The 25,690-nt window shown below is 41.6% G+C and overlaps 1 long non-coding RNA gene and 1 pseudogene across 1 annotated transcript in view; one reads left to right on the top strand and one right to left on the bottom strand.

The window, feature by feature from the left end:
* The first annotated feature begins 6,370 nt into the window (after nt 1–6,370).
* LOC139356051 (uncharacterized) overlaps nt 6,371–25,690 on the top strand; it is a 134,253-nt gene continuing 114,933 nt past the window's right edge. The window contains exons 1-2 of the long non-coding RNA XR_011607425.1: nt 6,371–6,408; nt 8,278–8,346. This is a non-coding gene — a long non-coding RNA (uncharacterized lncRNA). The remainder of the gene's footprint in view (nt 6,409–8,277; nt 8,347–25,690) is intronic.
* Nucleotides 20,360–23,250, bottom strand: LOC105467928 (ubiquilin-4 pseudogene; annotated as a pseudogene).

Genomic DNA, 25,690 nt, shown 5'->3' with positions numbered 1-25,690 from the left:
AGAGAGATCAGTACATTAGGCCAGAAGAATAAATCTTTATGTGGAATTTCAGTCACTAAGGATAAGTAGGTGATGAAAATAATTTTAAAATAGTTTCTTAATAGCACTCGGATGGCCCCAGATTGAATGACTTGCCTTTTTCAGGCATTTCTTTTTTTCTGCCTCTTCCTCTTCTCTATCTAAACAAATATACTATTTCTGCTTTCATTCCTACCCAGCATTAATGTGACACTAGCAGGTAGCATTCTGACAACCCTGGATTTGTCTCTGCTTTATAGAAGTTAATGCTCTGGTTTAGCCACAGTCTTGATTTCTGAAGCCAGAAAATATGTCTGGAGGTCTTAGCAAACTCCCAGCTTAGATCCAACCCTCCCCTTCAACTCACCCCTTCTCCAGCCAAAGCCCTTGGATCACAGAGCATGGATAGAGGCCTATGGTGTTTTCTTCCCAGTCCTCGGCAGACATTACATCAGGACTGGTCTGTTGTGTTTTCAGCTGGTAACACTGGCTCTAGTAAGGCTGAAGGCAGAGAAAGAAGGTTGAAAGCTGTTGTAGTATCCAGGCAAGAAATATAGCAGGTGAGAAATCTCTTAATGTGTGAGTATGCATATGTGTGTGCTGATGTACGTGGGAGGTGGAGGTGTAGGCAGAGTGACATATTGTGAAAATAAATAAATGTATAATCAACAGGAGTCAGTGATTAATTTAGAAAGAAGAGAAAAGAGGGTGTCTTGTTGATTTTATACTATTATAACAAAATGTCTAAGACACACTTATAAAGAACCAAAATTTATTTTTTTAAAACCACAAATTTATTTTCTCATAATTCTGGAGGCTGGGAAGTCCAAATCAAGGAACCATCTGATTGTGTTGTCTGGTGAGGAATACTCTGCTTCCAAAGATGACACCTTGAAAGCTGAGTCATCCAGACAAAAGGAATGACATGTCTTTACACAGTAGAAGGCAAAAAGGGAAAAGGGGACCCATTCTGTGTCCTCACATGGCAGAAAGCAGAAGGGCAAAAGGGTTGAACTTCCTCCATCTAGCCCTTTTATAAAGTTGCCTAATCTCATTCATGAAGGCACAACCACACCATTCAAAGGCCATGCCTCACAGTGCTATTGAACTTGGAATTAGGTTTGAGCATGAATTTTGGAGGTGACAAAAACATGTAAGCCATAGCAGAAGATCTCTGACTTCAGTAGCTAAGGAGATGGTGATGTCACTAATGAGATGATGAATCCTAAGGAGTAGGTGTTTTGAGGAGCTCCATGGAAAGCTCCACGAATTAGAGGAGGCAGTAGGATTTTGGGCTGAGAGTGAGCTGGAGCAGTAAAAATTCCAAGTGGAGATAGCCTTTTAAAACCAGCCATTTTAATTTAAAATAGCAAAAACATAGGATTCAAAGCAGGAATGTGGAAGGAATACATGACATGATATACGAAATGAAGACCTTTCATAAGCACAGCCGATTAGGAGAGGAAGAGACTGAGGTGAAGGGAAGAGAAAAAAAAATCAATAAAGAAATACAATTTTCCACAACTGTCACTCTAGTCAGGAAGACCCATGGAAACAAATTTTGATTAAGTGCAGTAATCTCCTGAAGCAAAATAAGTCACTGACCCCTACTATTAGGTTGGTGCAAAAGTAATTGCAGTTTTTGTCATTATTTTACCTGGCAAAAACCGCAATTACTTTTGCACCAACCTAACAGAAGCTGGTTTTCTCCGAATCAATGAATTTCAGATGAGCGATTTTATGGTAGAATATAATGAGTTGGAGATGATTTTTTTAAATGCCACGTGAATCACTATTCAATGATTTGAGGCATCATCTCAGACCACCTCCCATCTACAAGCTGTCATAAACCACCCTGTCTCATGGCAGAGCCCAGCTTTTAAATCACATCCAGAGGGAGTTGTGTAAATGCAGACCAATACCTTAAAGATTACTCTGATGTTTACATATGAACTTAGTAGCGTGCCTAGTTGGACATGATGGGAGGGCAAGAGAAATAGGCCCATCTATTCTGCAGGATTTGAAAAGAGGTGGAGCTGCTGAGATTGAACAAGTGTTTTGGGCCAATTAGAAATTCAAATGTCAAGGAAGCTATAATGGCAGGCTCTAGAATAGCAACTCTGACCATAGATGGAAGGACAGTCAAATTAGAATAGCACTAAAAGTGCAATTGAACATTTACTAGACTTCGTAGCAACATTTGCACCACGGAGAAAAGTCAGCATCAGCATCCTAAAGCAAAAGGCTCATGACACATGAATCAAGAATGTTTGTCACAGCCAGGTGCCAATGACTAAAGTCTGCAACAGAATAAAAGAATGAGCAAATACAAGAATAAATCATTTATTATCAGGGAGATAGCCTGCTTAATTAAAGTCATAAATGGTCATTATTAAATTAAAAGGGGTTTTGTGTGTCCTCACTTGGATATTAATTTCATACATTTCACAGAAGGAACTCAATTAGTTTCTACTTCTATAGTTAATCAAAAATATTAGGTAATTAAATTAACTTTCACAATGCAGTCTAACCAGATTCCTAATACAATAATATACTGAATGTTCTCCTCTCACTCAATGTATTACTTTACTGTATGTTTTTTCTTCTGTAGACAAAATTGGGTTTCATATTTATTTGCAACATTTTGAAAGCCCTGCTTAATGATAAGCTGGGTATTTTTCCTTAAATTGAAATATGTTGAATGTTACTCAAATCATCCAACCATAAAATGAAAATGAAATTATATCTGTGGATATCAGCTTGATCCGCTTTCATATCTTTACTAAAATAATGTCCAGGTAGCATTTTTAACTTTCCTAACAACGTATATACCAAAGCATAATTTGTTACATTTTAGCATCATATAAAGTTATAAACAAAACATTCAAGACTATAGTTAACTGGTTCTCCTTTGAAACTTTATAAGTGAATTCATTATCTCCCATAATATCATTGTTATCTCAGTTGTCTTTCTAAATTGCATTTCTTTTAAGGATAAAGAGAAAACTAAATTGCTTCAGCTTAATGTTAGTATAAGGTAGAAGGCAGAGATTCACTGCAACCTTGGTGAGTAAAGAGGCTCAATTTCCAATACTGTTTTGACTTGCACCAAATAAGTGCAAGAGAAGAGATTGTTTCACAGGGCTAATACATGTATCATACCCTCATGATACAAATCTGATATACTGTCATGAATCAGTAGCTTTCCTTCTGCCGAGCTAATCTTTTCTTTTTCCTTCTTTTTTTTTTTTTTTTTTTTTTTGAGATGGAATCTCACTGTGTTGCCCAGGCTGGAGTGCAGTGGCACAATCTGGCTCACTGCAACTTCCGCCTCCTGGGTTCAAGCAATTCTCCTGCCTCAACCTCTCCAATAGCTGGGACTACAGGTGCCCACCACCTTCCCCAATTAATTTTTGTATGTTTAGTAGAGAAGGGGTTTCACCATGTTGGCCAGGATAGTCTCGATCTCGTGAGCTTGTGATTCACCTGCCTCCGGCTCCCAAAGTGCTGGGAAACTAATCTTTCTTACTCCTAATCATATATATGATTGTGTTCCATGTTAATAGATTTAAAAAAAGCCAATCTTAAGAACTATCTTTCAAATCCTTTGGAGGGTAAATCAACTTATTTTCCCAATAACTTTTTTCAAGATTTTTTCAAGGGTACAAATGATTGTGAATGGTCTAGCATAGTTTTCTCAAATTGGTCCACTTCAATCTGCCTATTTACAGAAAGCTAAGTAAATGGCAAGATATTTATATATGGCAAGATGACAGAAATACAAATAAAACAAGGACAAGAGACCAAGACAGAGTGACAGACAAGAAGCTAGAACCTTGACAAGGACATGGACATGTATGTATATAAGTGAATCACTTGTCCCCTTAGTTCCACTCTTCCATTTTTAGCTTAGTTCCACGGACAGGACAAGAATTATGGAGAAAGAATGGAGTTTGAATCTTGGCCCATCACATATTAACTATGTCTTTAGGCAAGTCACTTACTTCTCTGAGACTCATGTTTCCCATTTATACAAAAAGACATACAGCTAGTTCACAGGGTAATTATGAAAATAAGTATAAAATGCAGAAAATGTAGCCTCGCTTACATGCAATATAGGTCCTGGCCCCACTTTCTCTCAAGAAACATGTTTTAGCATATTTTTAAACATAGCTCTTTCAAAATGCCTTTGGTGATACTGGTAGTGAAGGTACTGAGTTTATTTCTCAAGCATGGGTACAAGATTACGTTCAAAACAATTTATCTCTATTTCCAGATCATGTCCACTTTTAATACTATGCTATGCTTGCTCCATCTTCTGCCTGCTTCCCAATGATTCTGGGTTTGTTGTTTATGTAACATGATTATGATTTGTCAGACAGGATTTGTGGTGGGGGTATGAACCTTCTATATGAGCATCTGTCTGGCTTGAATCAGAATAATGAACAACATACAGATGGTCTTCCTGGAGTGGTTTATTATGTTCATTATCTGAACATCACACAGCAGTTTTCTACAGTTGGCTAAACCACTCATGCTCCCCACCTCTCTAATGTGTATTACACATGTTCATAATAGCATTCACTGGCCTTAAAGTAGTTTTTTTCATGGCATTTATTTTCAAATATTACCTTGTCCCTGTAAGTGTTCTTAAAAGTCACTATCAGTGTTCGTTTAATTTTTCTTCTCAGTGTTCATTTAATTTTTTACCTTTTTTCACTTGGTCCAGTATAACCATGTTACACTCTGCTATATAGTCTCTCTAGTCATTAAATGGCTGCATGTTATTTCTTCTAATGAATAAACTGTGGCTTACTTCATCGTTTTCCTGTTGTTGAACTTCTGAAGCTATTCTAATGGTTTCAGAAATTAAATAATGTGGGACTGAATATCCTTAGTCACCACCGCACTCCAGCCTGAGTGACAGAGTGAGACTTCATCTCAAAAAAAAAAAAAAAAAGTTCATAAAAGCAACAAGAATTATGGGGGAAAATGGGATTAGTGGCTTGACACTCAAAAACTTCATTAGTGGTTCGGGGGTGGGGGTGAGAAAGATAGGAGCATTCAAAAAGAACAGTAGTACAGTTTTGCATATATAAAATAGTTAAGTAATACATAATACTTTAATAAATGTGACACTTTACCTTTAAGAGAGCTGAAGTTTGCTTGTGGAAACAGGCATTTGAAGGGTGTAGCTTGTGAGTAATTGTAAAGTGGTAGAAGGAGTGTTGTCTGAAATCAGACAGAAAGTTATAACACCAGATGTGCATGAATGTGGCTCACAACACACCTGCAGTGAACTGAGGTAGCTTATAGGTGTTTGAGGTGTATGCATGTGTACTTGTTTTATATATTTCTACAGAGCTCTGTTCAGCTTGGTGAAGCTTTCTAAGTTCACACAGTATTTCACATGAACAAAAATATGCATAGGCAAACACAAAATTTGTGTTATGCTCAAATCAATCCCTAGCATATCAGTTGTTAGAAGAAATTCATGTTTTTAAAATATATTATCATAGAAATGACTGCATATACTTCATCCTCAGAATATACATATACACACACTGCTTTGGATGGAGCATGGGCCTGACAAAACATTCTCAAGTGAGCCTGCTTTTCTTATGCAATTAACCAATATCCATTTTAAGAAAGCCAGCATTATTTACTTTTCAAGAAGTAGATGGGATTAATGAATCACTAATTTCAGATTTCATTAAGTTGACTTGGTTGGAATTGGTTACAGAACAGACAAATCATAATGCTATCTATTTTTAATTGTGAATCTCTTTGATTAAGGCAAATTTATTTTGGAAATTAGATTTTATTCCACATTATGTAAAATTGAATCCTATTCCAAGATAGTACTTATGTCACTGAAGTGGGTCAAAGTTTGAAAAGAAATACATTGGGTGGGAACCATCCTGAGCATATTTTTCTTCAAGGCTTCAATTTCAGCTTGACAGCCATGTGTTTAGAACCAATTAAGTGTCAGCAGCCAAACCTCAGAGCGGCCAGTGCTCTCTGAAACCCCAGTCCTGATCCAAGTCTTCTCATCTGAAGGTCCCTCTCCCATGCTCATTTTAGAAATGGGACTTCTCATTCAACAGCTACCTTTTTTTTTTTTCTGACTACATTATTTGTCTATGATTTTATTTATCCAGAGTTTTATTATTTTTTCGTTAAAGTATGTAATACATATATACATAGTTGAAATAGCAAATTGTATTTATGGGTTTATCAGCAGTGACAATAACAACAGAAACATGAGGGAAAAAAAAAAAAACTGCAATGTGTCTTCACCCTCTCCCACCAGAACAGAATCTTCCTATCATCATTCTCGCCAATCGCCTAAGCAAGAGCAGAGGTATGCTGGGAGATTTCCATATAAGGGTGGGTCTTACTTAAGCCATTAAACAGAGAGGGAAGAACAGGAGCAATATTCTTTATCTGGAATAAGCAGCACTGCACAGGTTATTTTTTCCCTCATAGTTTCATTCCTGAAGCCAACCTGAGACAAATAACACAGCAGAGCCTGCACAATCTCTACCTCCAACCCTTGGTTTCACCTCCCTGCCCAACACTCCATGTGCCTGCTACCTTTCTTCATATACCTCACAAATCCCTTTTGCCTTAGCCCCACTTCTGCACCGCTAAGCTTTTAATACTCTCCGTTTCCCCTCATTTTTCTGTATCTCAGCCTTGTCTCAAGTCTTGACACCAAGAAGTGAATGACTGGTAAAAACTGTGTTAGAGATAGGATTGCTTAGTGGTTAGCCCAGTACACTTGGATTTCTGTCCAATCTTTGCAATTTTGCTATAGTCTTGGGGAAGTTGCTTCACTTTTCTAAGCTTCTGTTACACTATATCCAAAATTAATAAAATAACATTTCATGATTGAGAATAAAATGAGCTATGTCAAAACCTGGCATATAATAAGAATAGAACAAATACGTTCACATCCCTTGCAATTACATTCTTTTGCAAAGAAGAAACACAAAGAATTTCGGTATTAAAAAGTTAGTCCTGGCCAGGCACAGTGGCTCACGCCTGTAATTGCACTTTGGGAGGCCGAGGCTGGCAGATCACCTAAGGTCAAGAGTTTGAGAGCAGCCTGGCCAACACGGCAAAACCCCATCTCTACTAAAAATACAAAAATTAGCTGGGTGTGGTGGTGGGCAACTATAATCTCAGTTTCTTGGGAGGCTAAGGCAGGGAGAATTGCTTGAACCCAGGAGGCAGTGGTTGCAGTGAGCCGAGAATGCACCATTGCACTCCAGCCTGGGCGACAGAGCAAGACTCTGTCTCAAAAAATTAAAAAATAAAAAAAGGTTAGTCCGACCCTCTGTAATACAAGTATGTTTCAAGGACAAAGGAAAAAGCTAATTGATGGTTGGGACAGGTTCCAAGACCTGTGCTTTAAAGATTTCAGATAGTCTTCTAGATGAGATGTGGTGTGGCCCATAGATAAAGCCTGAGACTGATTCAAAAAGGCATGAAATCCTGTCTCTGCTATTAGTAGTTGCCTGGGAAAAGTTATTTAGTCTTTCTATGTTTTGCCTGTAAAATAGTGATGATAAAAATACCTGTTTCATTGTGTGTGTGGGTGCGTGTGTACATGCCTGCATGCATGTTAGAGATAATTAGTGCATTTAAAGTCCTTAGCACAGAGTCTGGTATGTATCAATACATATTTTCATATTTATTATTTTGATGATGATGATGAAGATAATGATGTCATGAAGTGTAAAATATTACCAAGACTTCAAGAAGGCTTAAGATGTCTTGAAAACATCATGAAAGCCGATTTCTGCAACTGCTATAGACATTTAACCAAACCATTAATATTGATGTATAACATGCTGTGTGAATTTATTTCTCTATCCAAGGATAACCAGATCCATCATCTGTTAACACAACATTGGTTAAATATTTTGAAAGGTTGTCAGAATAATTCACTGAGTAAAATGCTTACTGAACTACTTTCTTTCATTTCAGTGCTTCAGGTAGAAATGGCACCAGCATAAATTTAGTAATGGGTAACTTCAAATATTTACAATGGTCCCCTGAGACTATCTGAAATGAAGTCTCAGGTAAATGACATTATAGAGGACAAAAATGTTAACTGTTTACAATAGCTTTTTAAAAAGCAGTTAATCTTTAAGGAAAGCACAGGGAATATTTCCAAAGCAGACTGATTATTAGAGTAGATAAATACTGACTGCAAATACACACTAGAGATTTTTTTCTGTCCACCTTCAGGATCCTGTGTTTTCTTGCGCAGTCCACAAAGCAGGATGTCGAGTCACCTGCTCTCAGAGTCCATGACAGGTCTGCACAAAACCCCTAACAGATAAATCAAGCCCAACCTCCCTGTCTTATGGATTATTTGAGAGTAGAACTGGAAAAAATATGTCAATAGGATAACCACATTACATTTAAATCATTCTCTCCACCTTAACTAAATAAGTGTTTTGCCTACTAAATATATGTGTTAAATAGATTGCTTTATTTCTTTCCTAAGTTGACTTTCTAAATTATATTTTTCTCCTCATGAAAATATATACAATTTGGGCAATTATTTGAGTATTCTTTTCACATACCTGGCATATTCTCAAACCTCAGAGAAAATCTTCTATTTGAAGTAATGTTCTCGCCTCTCTGGCTAGAGATACAATTCCCTTATCTGTTGCCACCTAATTCTCTGCCTTGCATAGAGGCGGGCATCGTCTCTTGTAGAACAATCTACACGTAGGTCTTAGAGCTATACTAGCCCTGTTCACACATAATATTTCCCACTGATAACATTACATTTTAATTATGACTTTATTTACTTCTAGAAAATAAAAGCAGACATACCAAATACCATTATGTGATGTCTAAACTTAATATTGTACTACAATATACATACAATACATACAATAATACATATAACTTGGGAACTTATCTGCTTCTTCTCAGCAGGTAAGTAATATTAGTCCAATGCCAACAAGCCACTTGCTCCTCCCAGTGCAAATTTTAACCACCTTCCACCCTATATTAGTTTGTTCTCACATTGCTATGAAGAACTACCTGAGACTGGGTATTTTATAAAGAAGAGGTTTAATTGACTCACAGTTCTGCAGGATGTACATGAAGCAGGGGTGAGGAGGCCTCAGGAAATTTACAATCATGGTGGAATGCAAAGGGCATGTCTTACATGGCCAGAGCAGGAGGAAGAGAGAGCAGGGGGAAGTGCTACACACTTTAAAGAAACAGATCTTGTGAGAACTCACCCACTATCATGAAAACAGCAAGGGGGGATATCTGTCCCCACGATTTAATCACCTGCCACCAAGCCACTGCTCCAACATTGGGGACTACAATTCTACATGATATTTGGGTGGTGACACAACTCCAAACCATGTCTTTCTGTCCCTGTCCCCTTCCAAATCTCATACACTTTTCACATTTCAAAATACAATTATGCCTTCCAAAGGTTCCCCAAGTTTTTAACTCATTCTGGCATTAACCCAAAAGTCCAGAGTGTCATCTGAGATAAAGCTAGTCCTTTTCACCTATGATCCTGTAAAAAAAAAAAAAAAAAAAAAAAAAAAAAAAAGGACGTTACTTCCAAGACACAATGTGGGTAGAGGCATTGGGTAAATACTCCCTTTCTGTGCTCGCTTCAGCAGCACATATACTAAATACTCCCTTTCTAAAAGGGAGGAATTGGCCAAAACAAAGGGGCTACAGAGCCCATGCAAGTCCAAAACCCAGCAGGGCAGTCATTAAATAAAACTCCAAAATAATCTCCTTTAAGTCCATGTGTCATACAGGTCACACTGACACAAGGGTGGGCTGCCAAGGCCCTGAACAGTTCTGCGACTGTGGCTCCTCAGGGTACAGTCCCTGAGGTTGCTTTCACAGGCTGGCATTGAGTGTCGGTGGCTTTTCTAGGCACATGGTGCAAGTTGTCAGTGTATCTAACATTCTGGGGTCTGGAGAATAGTGGCCCACTTCTCACAGCTGCACTAGGCAGTCTCATAGTGGGAGCCCTATGTGGGGGCTCCAACCCACATTTCCCCAATGTACTGCCCTAGTAGAGGCTCTCCATGAGAGCTCCACCCCTGCAGTAGGCTTCCGCCTGGACATACAGGTGTTTCCATACATCCACTGAAATCTAGGCAATGGCTCCTAGGCTTGGCTGTGTCTCCACCCAAGTCTCATCTTGGATCATAGCTCCCATAATTCCCATGTGTTAAGGGAGGAACCTGGTGGGAGATAATTGAATCATGCGGTGGTTTCCCCTATATTGTTCTCATGGTAGTGAATAAGTCTCATGAGATCTGGTGGTTTTATAAAGGGAAACCCCTTTTGCTTGACTCTCATTCTCTCGTTTGCTGCCATGTAAGACATGCCTTTCACCGTCCACCATGATTATGAGGCCTCCCCAGCCACATGGAACTGTGAGTCCATTACACCTCTTTTTTTAATAAGTTATTCAGTCTCAGGTATGTCTTTACCAGCAGCATGAAAACAGACTAATATAGTAAACTGGTACTAGTAGAGTGGGGCACTGCTGTAAAGATTCCCAAAAATGTGGAAGTGACTTTGGATCTGTGTAACACGCAGAGGTTGGAATAGTTTGGAGGGCTCAGAAGACAGGAAAGTGTGGGAAAGTTTGGAACTTCATAAAGACTTGTTGAATGGCTTTGACTGAAATGCTGATAATGACATGGGCAATGAAATCCAGGTTGAGGTGGTTTCAGATGGTGATGAGGAATTTTTTGGGAACTGAAGTAAAGGTGACTCTTGCTATGAAAGAGATTGGCAGCATTTTGCCCCTGCCCTAGAGATCTGTGGAACTTTGAACTAGGGGGGGTTGATTTAGTGTATCTTGCAGAAGAAAATTCTAAGCAGCAAAACATTCAAGAGGTAACTTGGGTACTGTTAAAACCATTCAATTTTAAAAGGGAAACAGCATAAAAGGTCAAAAAGTTTGTAGCCTGACAATGAGATAAAAAAGAAAAAAGCATTTTCTGAGGAGAAATTCAAGCCAGCTGCAGAAATTTGCATAATGAACGAGGAGCCAAATGTTGATCACCAAGAAAATGGGGAAAATGTCTCCAGTTCATGTCAGCGAACTTTGTTGCAGTCCCTTCCATAACAGGCCTGGAGGCCTAGGAGGAAAAATCATTTCATAGGTCAGGCCCAGGGCCCCCCTGCTGTATGCAGCCTAGGAACTTGTTTACCTCAGTTCCAGCCACTCTAGCCACAGCTAAAAGAGGCTAGGGTACAGCTCAGGCCATGGATTCAGAGAATGCTAGCCTCAAGCCTTGGAAGCTTCCATGTGGTGTTGAGCCTGCAGGTACACAGAAGTCAAGAATTGAGGGTTGAGAATCCATCCTAGACTTCAGAGTTTGTATGGAAATGCCTGGATGTCCAGGCAGAAGTTTGCTGCAGGAGCAGGGCCCTCATGGAGAAGGACCTCTGCTAGACAGTGTGGAGGGAAAATATGGGACCAGAGCCTCGACACAGAGTCTCCACTGAGACACTGCCTAGTGGATCTGTGGGAAGAAGGCCACCATCCTCCAGGCCCCAGAATCATAAATCCCCTGACAGATTGCACTCTGTGCCTGGAAAAGCCACAGACACTTAATGCCAGCCTATGAAAGAAGCTGGGAGGGAGGCTGTACCCTGCAAAGCCACAGGGGCAGAGCTGTCCAAGTCTATGGGAATCCACTTCTTGCATCAGTGTGACCTGGATGTGAGACATGGAGTCAAAGGAGATCATTTTGGAGATTTAAGATTTGACTCCCCTGCCAGATTTATAGTTGCATGGGACCTTTAGCCCCTTCATTTTAGCCAGTTTCTCCCATTTGGAATGGGTGTATTTATCCAATGCCTCTACCACCATTGTATCCAGGAAGTAACTAACTTGCTTTTGATTTTGCAGGCTCATAGGCAGAAGGGATTTGCCTTGTCTCAGGTGAGACTTTGGAATGTGAACTTTTGAGTTAATGATGAAGGCATGATTGGTTTTGAAATATGAGGACATGAGATTTGGGAGGAGCCAAAGGCAAAATTATATGGTTTGGCTGTGTCCCCACCCAAATCTCATCTTGAATTGCAGCTCTCAACTCCCATGTGCTGTGGGAGGGACTGGTGGAAGATATTTGAATCTTGGGGCAATCTCCTTCATACTGTTCTCATGGTAGTGAATAAATCTCATGAGATCTGATGGTTTTATACAGGGGAAACTCTTTCACTTGGCTCACATTCTTTCTTGTTTGCTGTCATGTAAGACATGCTTTTACCTTCTGCCATGACTGTGAGGCCTCCCCAGGCACATAGAACTGTGAGTCCATTAAACATCTTTTTTTTTTTTTTTTTTTTGAGACAGAGTCTCGCTCTGTCACCCAGGCTTGAGTACAGTGGCGCGATCTGTGTTCACTGCAAGCTCCGCTCACTGCATGACATTCTCCTGCCTCCGCCTCCCGAGTAGCTGGGACTACAGGCGCCTACCACCGCGCCTGGCTAATTTTATTTTTGTATTTTCAGTAGAGAGGGGGTTTCACCATGTTAAAAAGGATGGTCTCGATCTCCTGACCTCATGATCCGCCCTCCTCGGCCTCCCAAAGTGTTGGGACTACAGGCGTGAGCCACTGTGCTCGGCCCAACATCTTTTTCTTTATAAATTACCCAGTCTCAGGTATGTATTTATCAGCAGTGTGAAAACAAATTAATACAGATCCCAAGGTGCAACTCTTGCAGTCTCTCTACCCACAGACTTAATACCATGTGGAAGCCACCAAAGCTTTTGGCTTGCACTCTCTGAAGCAATGGTCAAAGCTTTACCTTGGTCCCTTTTAGCCGCTGCTGGAGCTGGATCACCCGTGATCCAGGGTCCCATGTCCTGATGTTGCACAGAGCAGTGGGCCCTGGGCCTAGCTCATGAAACTGTTCTTCCCTCCTAGGGCTCTGGGCCTGTGATGGGAGGGGCTGCCACAAAGGTCTCTGAAATGCCTTCAAGGCATTTTTCCCATTATCTTGGCTATCAACATTTAACTCCTCTTTATTTATGCTAATTTCTGCAGCTGTCTTGAATTCCTCCCCACAAAATGGGGTTTCTTTTCTCTCATAAGGCCAGGCTTCATATTTTTCAAACTTGTATGCTCTGCTTCCCTTTTAAAAATAAGTTCCAGTTTTATATAATTTTTTGCTCACAAATATGAGGATGGCATACTATAAGCAGCCAGGACACAACTTCATTGTATTGCTACTTAGAAATTTCTTCCTTCAGTTACTCTAAATCATCACTCGCAAGGTCAAAGTTCCACAGATCTTTAGCACAGGAGCAGAATGCCTCCAACCTCTTTGCTAATGCATAAGTGGCCTTTGCTCCATTTCCCAGTAAGTTCCTCATCTTCATCTGTGACCACCTCAGCCTGCACTTCATTGTGCATATCACTATCAGCACTTTAATTACAACAAATTAACAAGTCTCTAAGAAGTTCCAGACTTTCCCTCTTCTTCCTTTCTTCTTCTAAGCTCTCCAAACTCTTCCAGCCTCTGCCTATTAATCAGTTCCAAATCTGCTTCTACATTTTCAAGTATATTTATAGCAATGTTCCACTATCTGTACCAATTTAGTTTATTCTCACATTGTTATAAAGACATCTGACATTGGGTCATTCAAAAGGAAAAGATGCTTCATTGACTCCTAGTTCTGCAGAGTGTACAGGAAGCATGGTTAGGGTAGCCTCAGGAAACTTACAATCATGGTGGAAAGCAAAGGGCTTACACAGAAGAGCAGGAGGAATAGAGAACGGGGAGGGGGGGGACGTGGCACATACTTTTAAACCACCAGATCTCATGAGAACTCACTCACTCTCATGAGAACATCAAGGGAGGAATTCAACCCCATAATCTAATCACCTTCCACCGGACCCTTCCTCCAACATTGGGGATTACAATTTGACAGGAGATTTGGGTCAGGACAAAAATCCAAACCATACACACTCCATCTGCATTTGCAGGTTACTAGAGGGGGTAATAGGGAAAGGAGGCAACACCACATCCATGAACTGAGAACTGACAAACTTAACAATAGTGATCTATTGTCTTGGTTAGAATCACAAGATGTTTTCTGTGGATAAAAATAAGGATTTGATGTTTGAGAAACAAAAGGGAAGCATTAAACAAAAGTGGTATTTAGCACCAAGGCTTGAGACTCACGCAGGTTCTCTGTAATGATAATACTACAGTAGACCAGTGCCTACAAGTCAGAGATCAAGGTGAAGCAGTGCTGGTTCCTTCTGAAGACCGTGAGTAAAGGATCTGTTTCAGGCCTCTTCCTTGGATTGTAGAGGGCTGTCTTCTTACCAGGTCCCTTCACTTTGTCTTTTTCTGTGTGTGTCTCTCTGAGTGTCTGAATTCTCCTTTTTTTAATTATACCAGTCATATTGGATTGTGGTTCATTTTAATTACTTCACCTTGACTTGCTCTGTAAAGATACTGTCTCCAAAGAAGGTCACATTCTTAGGTACTTAAAGTTAGCACATCAGCATATGAATTTGAGAGGGGACACAATTCAAACCATAAAACATGTACAGGAGCATTCATCCCATAACTCTTGTGAGTGTTGTCAGTTAATACTCCACAGGAGCCTCCTACCACTGAGAACTGCTTTCAAACAGAAGCTGTTTTGCCTGCATGTTTCTCCTCTATCACTGAGAATTCAGTAAGCCACAGATAAATATTGGCTGACTTGCGGGTATAAAAGTCCTGCCTGCTTCCTCCAGATTGGACCAATAGTGTTGCATAATTAAGGCTCCAGAGTGTCTCATGGATTCTGGCTGTGATTTTGTGTAATCATTAAGGATTTTGTAAATTTAGTTCATCATACCAGATTGCAAGCTCCTTCGATCTTGTATATACACTTTTATAATAATTATTAGTAGCATTTGTAATTAATGATTAGCTTTGTCCATAATTAGAGCTTGTAACACAGCACAAGTGCATCCTTGATAAATACATAATTGGAAAAAGATCTTGCTAAGCTGGGGCTTAGCATCACTTATACAAAACACATTGTGTACCCATATAGAAAGAATAACAGATAAATGACATTGCTGACTTTTATGCGATGTAAATGATCTTCTAGGCACTAAATGATATACCACACACACACATATACATACGCATGTGTGTCTGATGTTTACATATAAGGTTTAAATATATATTTAAATATATAATTAGCTTTCAATATATATTTAAATAAAAGAATAGTAGTCTTCAATATGAATTTTAATCTTCATTATCTCAGGTTTTGAAAATGAATGACATATTTGTTTATTAAATAAAGTAATAAACATTTAAATTTCTGAAAAATAAGAATTATGAAATACATTTAAAAGGCACAATAACCACAATCTGTGTAATGAAATGCTACCAAAAATAATTCCATAATGAGAATGTTTTAGTGAACTAATTCTGAAAATGTGTCATTATCATATTTATTGTTAGATTGAAAATAATGTTCCCAGAGAGATGAAAGAAAGCCTATCTTTTTAAGTAATGTAAATTTTTCTTTATATATTTGCCTAAATTATTGCTTCTAGAATTTGTTCTTGGCAATGTGTTTTTACATTTGGGTTGGACTTTTAAAAGCAGATTATCAGAGGATTTCTGATTCTGGCCAAGATGGAGTGGTGATTTTTATTTAGCCCAACTAAAAACTCTGGACATAACTCAATAAACAAGCTGAGGAAGAGTATTAAAGGTGGACTGCCTCAAGTACTCAGGACTTCAACAACATGGTAATGCATGTCCTTGGTTTTCTTATTTCCTCCCATAGATCTTGGGCAGGACACTTCATAAGCCTTTAATTTGTAATGGCCAACAGGCATGGAAAAAAAAATATCCAAGAGAGGCCTGTCTCCTTTAGCCAAAGGAACAGAAAATGGGTGACCTAAGGAGGAAAAAAATTCCAATACACAACCTACTCCAGGCAAACACCACAGAAATCCCACTCGCATACCACTTGCACAGTTTCACTCGGGCCAAGTGGGAGTTGACCTTCTACCCTACCACTTAGAGAAGCATCCTGTAGAAGCAGGTACTGATGCTCCAAATCCTCTGCCTAGTGATGTCTGCAGGACTGAATAGAGAGCTGACCATCAATTCTTTATTTATCTAGGGAAGGAATGCTCCAAATCTCATGCTCAAGTAGTGTCAGTGGGGCAGAGTAGGGAGTGGATCCTCATCCTTCATCTGGTGGCAGCAGAACATACTCTAATTCTCCTGCCAGGGTAGAATCAGTAGATTCCAGCGGCAAGCTGAGTCTCCACTCCCACCCCCATTTAACAAGGGACTCGGAAATGAAGTTGGTTAGCACTTCGTTTATTCCCATTCTTCCCCGAATGTCAGTGAGGCCCAGTGTGGAGCTGAGCGGCAGGCCTCAACTTACAGCAGCAATAAAGTGATGTGATTCAGATATTTGTTTTCCCTCTTCATGGTGTCAGAAGGGCACAGTAGAGAACCGATATTGGTACACCACTTTTACCAGGAAGGTGGAAGCTGAATTTCTAGCTGACCTATTTGCGAAGAGGCAACACTCCACTTTTTCCAGTTGGAACAGGTTGAGGAGGGGATCCAACAGAAAGCCAAACATACGTGCCCCCTGCCCTCATGCTACACATCAACAGGGGGAATACAAGATTCAGAATATTATAATATTCAAAATGTATAGGATTCAATTTTAAAGAGGACTTATCATACTACGGACCAGGAAAATCGCAACTTGAATAAGAAAAGATCATATATAGCTATGCCAACGTTAAAATAAATCAGATGCTGAAATTGTCTGATAAAGAAAAGCAGCTATTATAAAAATGTTTCAACATACATTTACCAATTCTCTTGAAACAAATGAATAAGTAGAACATTTCAACTAAGAAATAAAAGTTATGAAAAAGAACCAAATCGATAATTTAGAACTAAAAATTGCAGTATTTTTTCAAAATGGCTGACTAAGGACATTGGATGCCAGATTTCCTCAGAAAAATGATGAAAATTACAGGTTAATGGACAAGTTCTGAATGGAAAACTTAATGAAGAAAACCAGGACCTCTCATAGTGCCCATGGAGAGAAGCTGGTGTTCAGAAGAGAAAAGCAGCAAGACACTGGCACAGATCAACCCCAGAGAAACTTGAAGTTCTATGGAAAGGATAGGTAGGAGTGCTTCTCTCCTTCCCTCACCCTTGTGACCAAACTGTTGGTGAGCCCTTCTGTCCTCTTGACCTAGGGCGATGCTATCAGTGGAGATTTAAGGTTTCCTGAGGAAAGAACACGGTTTCCATGCCTGCACTCCCTTCACACCTGAACTGAAGCATTGGGCACCATACTTGTTGTTCACCTGTTGCGGGTCACTGCCCTGCCTGGAGATTCTCTGCTCTTGAGTTACTGCACCACCAGATTCTTAGCAAATGTACCTCATAGCCTGGTCTGATTTTGGCAAGTGCAGCAGAACGGTGGGTCCCTGGAGAGCTGTGGGACCCCCTGGAGATCTAACCCTTGGCATGGACCACCCCTAAAAAAAGGAGGAGCACATTCCACCGAAACCTCCCTTGGGACAAAGGACACATTGGTGTGGCACAAATTGATGAAAATGGCAGCACTGATGCCTGGGAATAGACGTGGGGAGTGTGTCATCTCCCATCCCCATACCCCATCAACTGGTGTGGACACATTAGTGGTTCTTCCCACTGGAAAGCCTGCACATGTGCACTTAGAGAAAGCATTTTTTAGCACTTTTCACAGTGGCATGACTCTTGCTGAAAGTTAGCCCTTGCACAGAGTCATGACTCTTGCTGAAAGTTAGCCCTTGCTGCTTGGGCATATATGAAGGACTGGACCCAAGTCCCCTTTCCTACACAGAGTGGCAGTATCTCACCAATGGAGATAAGAAATGTCACAGAGTTGTCTGTACTGGAATTAGGGAAGAGATTCTGCCCCAAGCCCACTTTGATGGAGCGTATTTGTGGCCTGCAGCTGCACTGTGGCTGGCAACCAACGGATCAATTCTTTACAAACTGAAGGTCATGCGCCCAGAGACACAGGTGTGATAGGGAAATGAACCAGGTTTCTGCTGGCTCAGGATGAAGAACTGGTGCACCCACCCCGCCTCTTCCCTTGAGACCTCAGCACATCACACATGATCTCTTTCCCAAACCCCCCTTTCAGGGCAGGTGCTTCCACCCGTTATCAACCCATCTGGGTGTGAGCAAGCTATTACTCTTAAGCTCCACTTATGAACTACAGTCTAAAACACATTACCAAATAATAAACCTCCTTCCAGAAAGGCTTGGTGCTTGCCCACAAGACAAGCTTGCTGACTTCCACATCCTCAGACCACAGAAAATAGTGTGTCCACTCATATGTCCAATGCATAGCTATAACAGCAACATCCAAGAAAGTCACTGCATGAAAGTTATCCACAACTAAGGAGCCCAAACACAGCAGTGCCCCACTGAATGGGTCCAGAAACAAAGCCAAGTGATTATATACAACGTACACCATACTCATACCACCAAGGGAAAAAAGAATTTTAAAAATATCCCATCCAAATGATAGCAAATTCAAAAATAAGAAGCAACAACTTCTTAAAATGGGAAGAGATAAACACAAAACCACTGACACTACAAAAAGCCAGAGTGTCTTGATACCACCAAAGGATCACACTAACTCCCTGGAAATGAATCCTAATGAAACTGAAAAGCCTGAAAAAACAGATAGATAATTCAAAATATGGATCTGAGGAAACTCAATCAGTTCCAAAGGAAAGTTGAAATTTAACAGAAACCAGTAAACAGATTCAGTATATGACAGACAAGATAGCTATATCAAGAAAAAAAAATAGAACTTTTGGAATTGAAAATTTCACTAAAGGACTGTTAAAATATAGTAGGAAGCTTTAACAATAGACTAGATCAAGCAGAAAAAGAAATTTCAGAGCTTGAAGACAAATCTTCCAAATTAACCCAGTCATACAAAAAACATTTTTAAAACTAACAAATCCTTTGGAATTATAGAAATATGGAATCATGTAAAATGATCAAGCCTAGAAATTATTGGCATCTCTGAGGGAAAAGAAGAAAAAAGAAAAGAGGTGGAAAACACCTTTGAGAGAGTAATTCAGGAAATATTCCCTAATCTTGCTAGGGAGGTCAACATCCAGATACAAGAAATTCAAAGAACAAGATACTATATAAGATGACTGAATGAGTTCATTCTCACATTGCTATAAAGAGCTACTTGAGACTGGGGAATTTATAAAGAAAAGAGGTTTAATTGGCTCATGGTTCCACAGGCTGTAGAAGAAGTATGCCTGGGGAGTCCTCAGGAAACTTCAATTATGCCAAAAGGTGAAGGGAAAGAAAGCACATTTTCACATGACCAAACAGAAGAGAAGGCAAAAGGGGAAATGCTACATACTTATTTTTTATTATTATTATACTTTATGTTCTAGGGTACATGTGTACAACATGCAGGTTTGTTACATATGTATATATGTGCCATGTTGGTGTGCTGCACCCATTAACTCATCATTTACATTAGGTATATCTCCTAATGCTATCCCTCCCCCCTCCCCCAACCCCACAACAGGCCCTGGTGTGTGATGTTCCCCTTCCTGTGTCAAGTGTTCTCATTGTTCAATTTCCACCTATAAGTGAGAACATGTGGTGTTTGGTTTTTTGTTCTTTTTTTTTTTTTTTTTTCAACAAAGACCACGCCATTTATTTACAAAGGCCAGTGTGGGAGCTGGGGGAGGTAGGGAGGGAAAGCCACACAGACATCTTCTCTGGACTGCTTGAGACCTTTCCCACTTGGAGCAAACTCTATTCCTCTTGCCGTCATATTCTCAGCCATGGGGTCGGTCCTCCAAGCAGCTGGGCCAAGTCGCAGAGGGAAGAGGTGATATGAGCCTCCTCTGTGCTCTGACAGAGCAATGTCCAATTCCAGATCAAAGGCATCATTGCCACCCTCTCCTCTCCTTCCTCAAAGAAAACTTTCTGGCCTGGAGGGAAATAGTTAAGAACTGAAAGGCCAGGGGCTCTGAAGGAAAAAAAACCCTCTACTATTCCCATAAGGCAGTGAGGGGTGATAAGGGTGCTAGTCACAGCTCTGACAGCTTCCAAAAGGATACCCACATTACCTCTGGGTTACTCAGCATCCAGAGCCCCAAGGGACCTAGTTCTCCTGTATTCCTGCAATGGACTGACCCTTTTACCCACTTGTCTCTGGTAGTGGGAAAGCACTCTGAACCAGAAACCAACAAAGAATCCACTTCCCACACATGCGGATACACACGCACCCCCCCACTACTCACACAGACCCCAATCCCCTTCATGTCTTTGGAGGGGGGCTCAAATTACTAGTGCCTGGGGACAAAAGCAAGTCCTGGGTCCATGGAAATGTGTGTGTGTGTGCATATAAGCACGTGTGTTTGAGGAAATAAAGCCAATATGACCCCTCGTGGGGCATGGCACTTAGCTTCATTGAGCTCCTTTCTTCAGTTCAAATTCCATTAGCATCTCTAAGTCTCTTCTGCCAGCTTGGGCCTGGATTCTTCTGCCTAAAAGAGCTATGAGTGCTTCTGCTCCCCAATTCCAACTTCCAAGCCTTTTACTCAGGCTGTCTCCCCTATTCCCTTCCTCTGAATAATCTCATTCCCTCCTCTTTCACACCAGTTTCCACTGGGCTGGTCCAGGGTTTGTTAATTCCTGTCCAGAGGGCTGTCTCATCTCCCTCTTCAGACAGAGAGAACAAGCGTCTTCCTCCTTACCCTGGAAGTCCCAACAGTGCCCACGAAAAAGTGCTGAATGAAGTGACCAGAATAGGGGCCGAGGAGGAAAATTACCGCGTGTTTCACCTGCTCCTCCTTCAGAGCAAGAAATTCTAGCATTGGTTGGGCTAGGGGTGGGGAGTAGGGAGAAAAAGAAGGAAGAGAGTTACCAAAAGTAAACATAAGACAAAACCCTAGTGGTATAGATGGAAGACTATGTTCCAGTAAACCAGACAGCTGGTTCCTCCTTCGACTCTGCACAGCCACTGAAAGTTTAAAGATTGCAAAAGGTGGTGTGGGGTAAGGAGGTAGAGTCAATCAATGAAACTGTGAAAACTATTTAAGTAGCACTGCTCAAGGAGACCAGGAGAGAAGATTCTGTTAGAGATGTAGCAGTAAAACCATAATTCTCAGACAGTGCTAAGGGGTTGGAGCCCATGCCTCTAAAGTCACCCTGCTGTTTGGAGAGGATGAGGGAGAAGACGGAAGGGATGACAAACTGCAGAGGGTAAGGGCTGACAGAAGAACCAAACGCTGACATCGAGGGAGGGGAGAGGCAGGAGGCATGGGCCGAGGGATTAGGAGAGCTGGGAGCCCAGCAGTCTCTCGATAGCTGCGTTGATGTCCCCTCCTGTGGCAATCAGGGCCTGCAGGTTGGCCTCACGATTGATGAAGCCCATGGAGTTGAACTGCTCCAGCGGCTGCTGAAATCTCACTTCTGGAGTCTGCACCTGTGAGTTTCCACTTCCAGCCAAAAGCTGGATCATCTGCTGCATGAGCTGCTGCTGGGCACTGGAAGCCCCTGTTGGAGAAGATGTGGCTGGCGTGGCTGGCGAGGAAGTGGAGGCCTCAGGCGTAGACCCAGCATTGCTGCCGGCTGAGGGTGCTGGGGTCCGGGACATCCCAAAGGAGCCAAGGCTGGGTACCAGCCCAGGGGCCTCGGTCTGCAAGGTCTGTAGTCCCTGCTGGATCTGCAGCAATGCCTGCATGGCTCGGGGATTGGTAAGGATGGAGAGTGACTCTGGGTTCTGCATCTGCTGCAGGAAGACTGGGAGCTGCAGGCGGAGCTGCTCCTGCAGTTGGGGATTCCCCGCAAAGAGCGGCACATTCACCATCATCTGAGCAGCAAAGTCGGGGTTCTGGGCAAGCGTCTGCATCATGCTGCGCATGTAGGGTGCTGAGATCACATTCTGCATCAGCTGGGGGTTCTCAGAGATCTGCTGGAGGAGGGCTTGCATTTCTGGGCTATTGAACATCCCTGACCCCAGGCTAGCCGCATTGATCCCAAAGGGGTTCGAGACTATCGGGTGCACCTGGCTGGTCCCCGATCCTCCGGTGCCCTCCCCACCGGACCCGGGGGCCTGGGAGGTGGGGGGCGAGGGGCTCCAGGGGTTAGGGAGGGGCTCTCGATTCTCAGTCCGCAGAGGCTGGGAGGATGAGCTGTCGGAGTTCCCGGCCAGGGAAGAGAAGGGATTGTTGCCAAACTGTTCCTGGGCAGCACTGAACATGGGCTCCTGGATGTCCGTGTACATGCGGCGGAGGGCATTATACCCTCCAGGGATGCTCTCAAGGTTGCTCAGGGCCCGATCCTGGTTCCGCATCATTTCTTGCATCATGGCTGGATTCCGAGCAAGCTCCATTGTCTGCCTCATGAGTTCAGGGTTGTTGAGCATGTGGCTGATCTCAGGGTTCCGCTCCATCAGCTGCTGCATCTGGGGGTTGGCCATGATCATGTGACGCATCAGGTCAGGGTTAGACATCATATCCTGGACCAGGGGGTTCTCCATGATCTGCGACAGCATCTCAGGATTGGACATCAGCTGCCTCTGCATCTGCTGCTGCAGCTCCATGAAGTTGGCAGAGCCCAGGCCCAGGCTGCCCAGCCCCAGGATGCCCCCAAAGCCAGAGAGTATGGACGCAGTAGCACTGGGGGGTCCCTCCCCAGCCCCTGGAGAGGGCCCCCCACCACTGCTCCTCCGGCTTCCACTGCCAGCATCTGAAGAGGCACTGCCAGAGGTGGAGGGCTGGGCAGGGGTGGCGGGTGAAGCAGGCGTGGTGGAGGGTGCTGAGGCAGGGTCAGGTGTGGAGGGGGAAGAAGCAGTGGCAGCAGCTGGATCTTGAGCCTTCTGAGGGGTCTTGATGACCAGATGGACAGTGAGCCCGTCCTTGATTCCGTGCTGGTTCAGTGTGTCCCCATCCTTGAGGATCTTGCCTGCGAAGATCAGGACCAGCTGATCTTGCTGAGCCTTAAACCTCCGGGAGATTTCCTCTTTGAACTCCTTGACCGAGGCTCGATCGCAGATCACAATTTCCTCCTTGTCCTTAGGGGTCTTGACGGTGACCCGAATAGGGGGCCTCGTCTCGGACCCGCTCGGCTCCGCCATGCCGCCGCCGCCACCCGGCCGCCCGCCAGCCCACCCGGCTCCTCCTCCTCCCCGCCCCGGTTTTTTGTTCTTGTGATAGTCTGCTGAGAATGATGGTTTCCAGCTGCTTCCATGTCCCTACAAAGGACATGAACTCATCCTTTTTTATGGCTGCATAATATTCCATGGTGTATATGTGCCACATTTTCTTAAGCCAGTCTGTCATTGATGGACATTTGGGTTGGTTCCAAGTCTTTGCTATTGTGAATAGTGCTGCAATAAACATACATGTGCATGTGTCTTCAGAGCTGCATGATTTATAATCCTTTGGTATATACCCAGTAATGGGATGTCTTAGTCAAATGGTATTTCTTGTTCTAGATCCTTGAGGAATCACCACACTGTCTTCCACAATGGTTGAACTAGTATACACTCCCACCAACAGTGTAAAAGTGTTCCTATTTCACCAGATCCTCTCCAGCACCTGTTGTTTCCTGACTTTTTAATGATCACCATTCTAACTGGCTTGAGATGGTATCTCATTGTGGTTTTGATTTGCATTTCTCAGATGGCTAGTGATGATGAGCATTTTTTCATGTGTCTGTTGGCTGCATAAATGTCTTCTTTTGAGAAGTGTCTGTGTGTCTTTTCATATCCTTTGTCCACTTTTTGATGAGTTTTTTTCTTGTAAATTTGTTTGAGTTCTTTGTAGGTTCTGGATATTAGCCCTTTGTTGGATGAGTACATTGCAAAAATTTTCTCCCATTCTGTAGGTTGCCTGTTCACTCTGATGGTAGTTTCTTTTGCTGTGCAGAAGCTTTTTAGTTTAATTAGATCCCATTTGTCAATTTTGGCTTTTGCTGCCATTGCTTTTGGTATTTTAGACATGAAGTCTTTGCCCAAGCCTATGTCCTGAATGGTATTGCCTAAGTTTTCCTCTAGGGTTTTTATGGTTCTAGGCCTAACATTTAAGTCTCTAATCTATTTTGAATTAATTTTTGTATAAGGTGTAAGGAAGGGATCCAGTTTCAGCTTTTTACTTATGGCTAGCCAGTTTTCCAACACCATTTAGTAAATAGGGAATCCTTTCCCTACTTCTTGTATTTGTCAGGTTTGTCAAAGATCAGATGGTTGCAGATGTGTGATATTATTTCTGAAGGCTCTGTTCTGTTCCATTGGTCTGTATCTCTGTTTTGGTACCAGTACCATGCTGTTTTTAAACAACTAGATCTCCTAAGAACTCACTATTATGAAAACAGTGAAGGGAAAATCTGCCCTCATGATTCAATCACCTCCAGCTGGTCCCTCACACAATATTGGGGATTGCAACATGACATTTGGGTGGGGACACAGAGCCAAATGATATCAATGACTATCCCAAATGCATATAGTCATCAGATTATGCAATGTCAACACAAAAGAAAAAATCTTAAAGACAGCTAGAGAAATGGCCAAATTATCTATAAAGGAAATCCCATCAAATTAACAACAGATTTTTCAGTGGCAACCTTATGAGCCAAAGAAGATTGGCAGCCTATTTTTAGCCTCATTAAAAAATGTCAGCAAAGAATTTCATATCCTGCCAAACTAAGATTCATAACCTTAGATAAGTCTTTCCTGGAAAAGAAAACACCAAAAGAATTGGTGACCATCAGATCAACCCTACAAGAAATGTTCAAAGAGATTCTAAATGAAATGAAAAAATGATACTTGACACCATAAAAGCACACAAGTTCAAAGCTATCAGATCCTATAAAGCAATTACACAATTGAGTTTACAAAGCACCCAACTAACAACAATATGACAGGAACAAAACCTCAAATATCAATATTGACCTTGGATGTAAATAGCCTAAGCACTCTACTTAAAAGACATAGAGTAACAAACTGGATTTGAAAAAAGGCTCAACCTCTGTTACTTTCAAGAGACCTATGTCACATCAAATGATATCCACAGGCTCAAAGTAAAGAGATGAAGAAATCATGCAAGTGGAAAACAAAATGAGCAAGAATGGCTATTCCTGTATCAAATACAGTATATATTAAACCAACAATAAAAAAAAAGACAAATAAGGCCTTTATATAAGATAAAGGACTTAATTCAACAAGAAGACTTAACTACACTAAATATGTATGCACCCAACATCGGAGCACCCAGATTTATAAAACAAACAGTACTAGATCTAAGAAAAGAGGTAGACAGTCATACAATAACAGTGGGGTACTTCAGCACCCCACTGACAGCAGTATATCAAGGCAGAAAGCTAACAAAGAAATTCTGGAAGTAAATTAGACACTTGACAAATTGGACCTGGTAGTCATCTAAAGAATACTCCACCCAACAACCACAGAATATGCATTTTTTTCCATCTGTACATGGAATAGTTTATGTAACTAACCACATGTTTTTCATAAAGCAAATCTCAATAAATTCAAAGAAATTGAAATAATATCAAGCATCTTCTTAGACCACAGTGGAAC

The sequence above is a fragment of the Macaca nemestrina genome, chromosome 9 (assembly GCF_043159975.1).
Source record: "Macaca nemestrina isolate mMacNem1 chromosome 9, mMacNem.hap1, whole genome shotgun sequence".
In the NCBI taxonomy this organism is placed as follows: Eukaryota; Metazoa; Chordata; class Mammalia; order Primates; family Cercopithecidae; genus Macaca; species Macaca nemestrina.
This window is presented reverse-complemented; position numbering and strand designations above follow the sequence as displayed.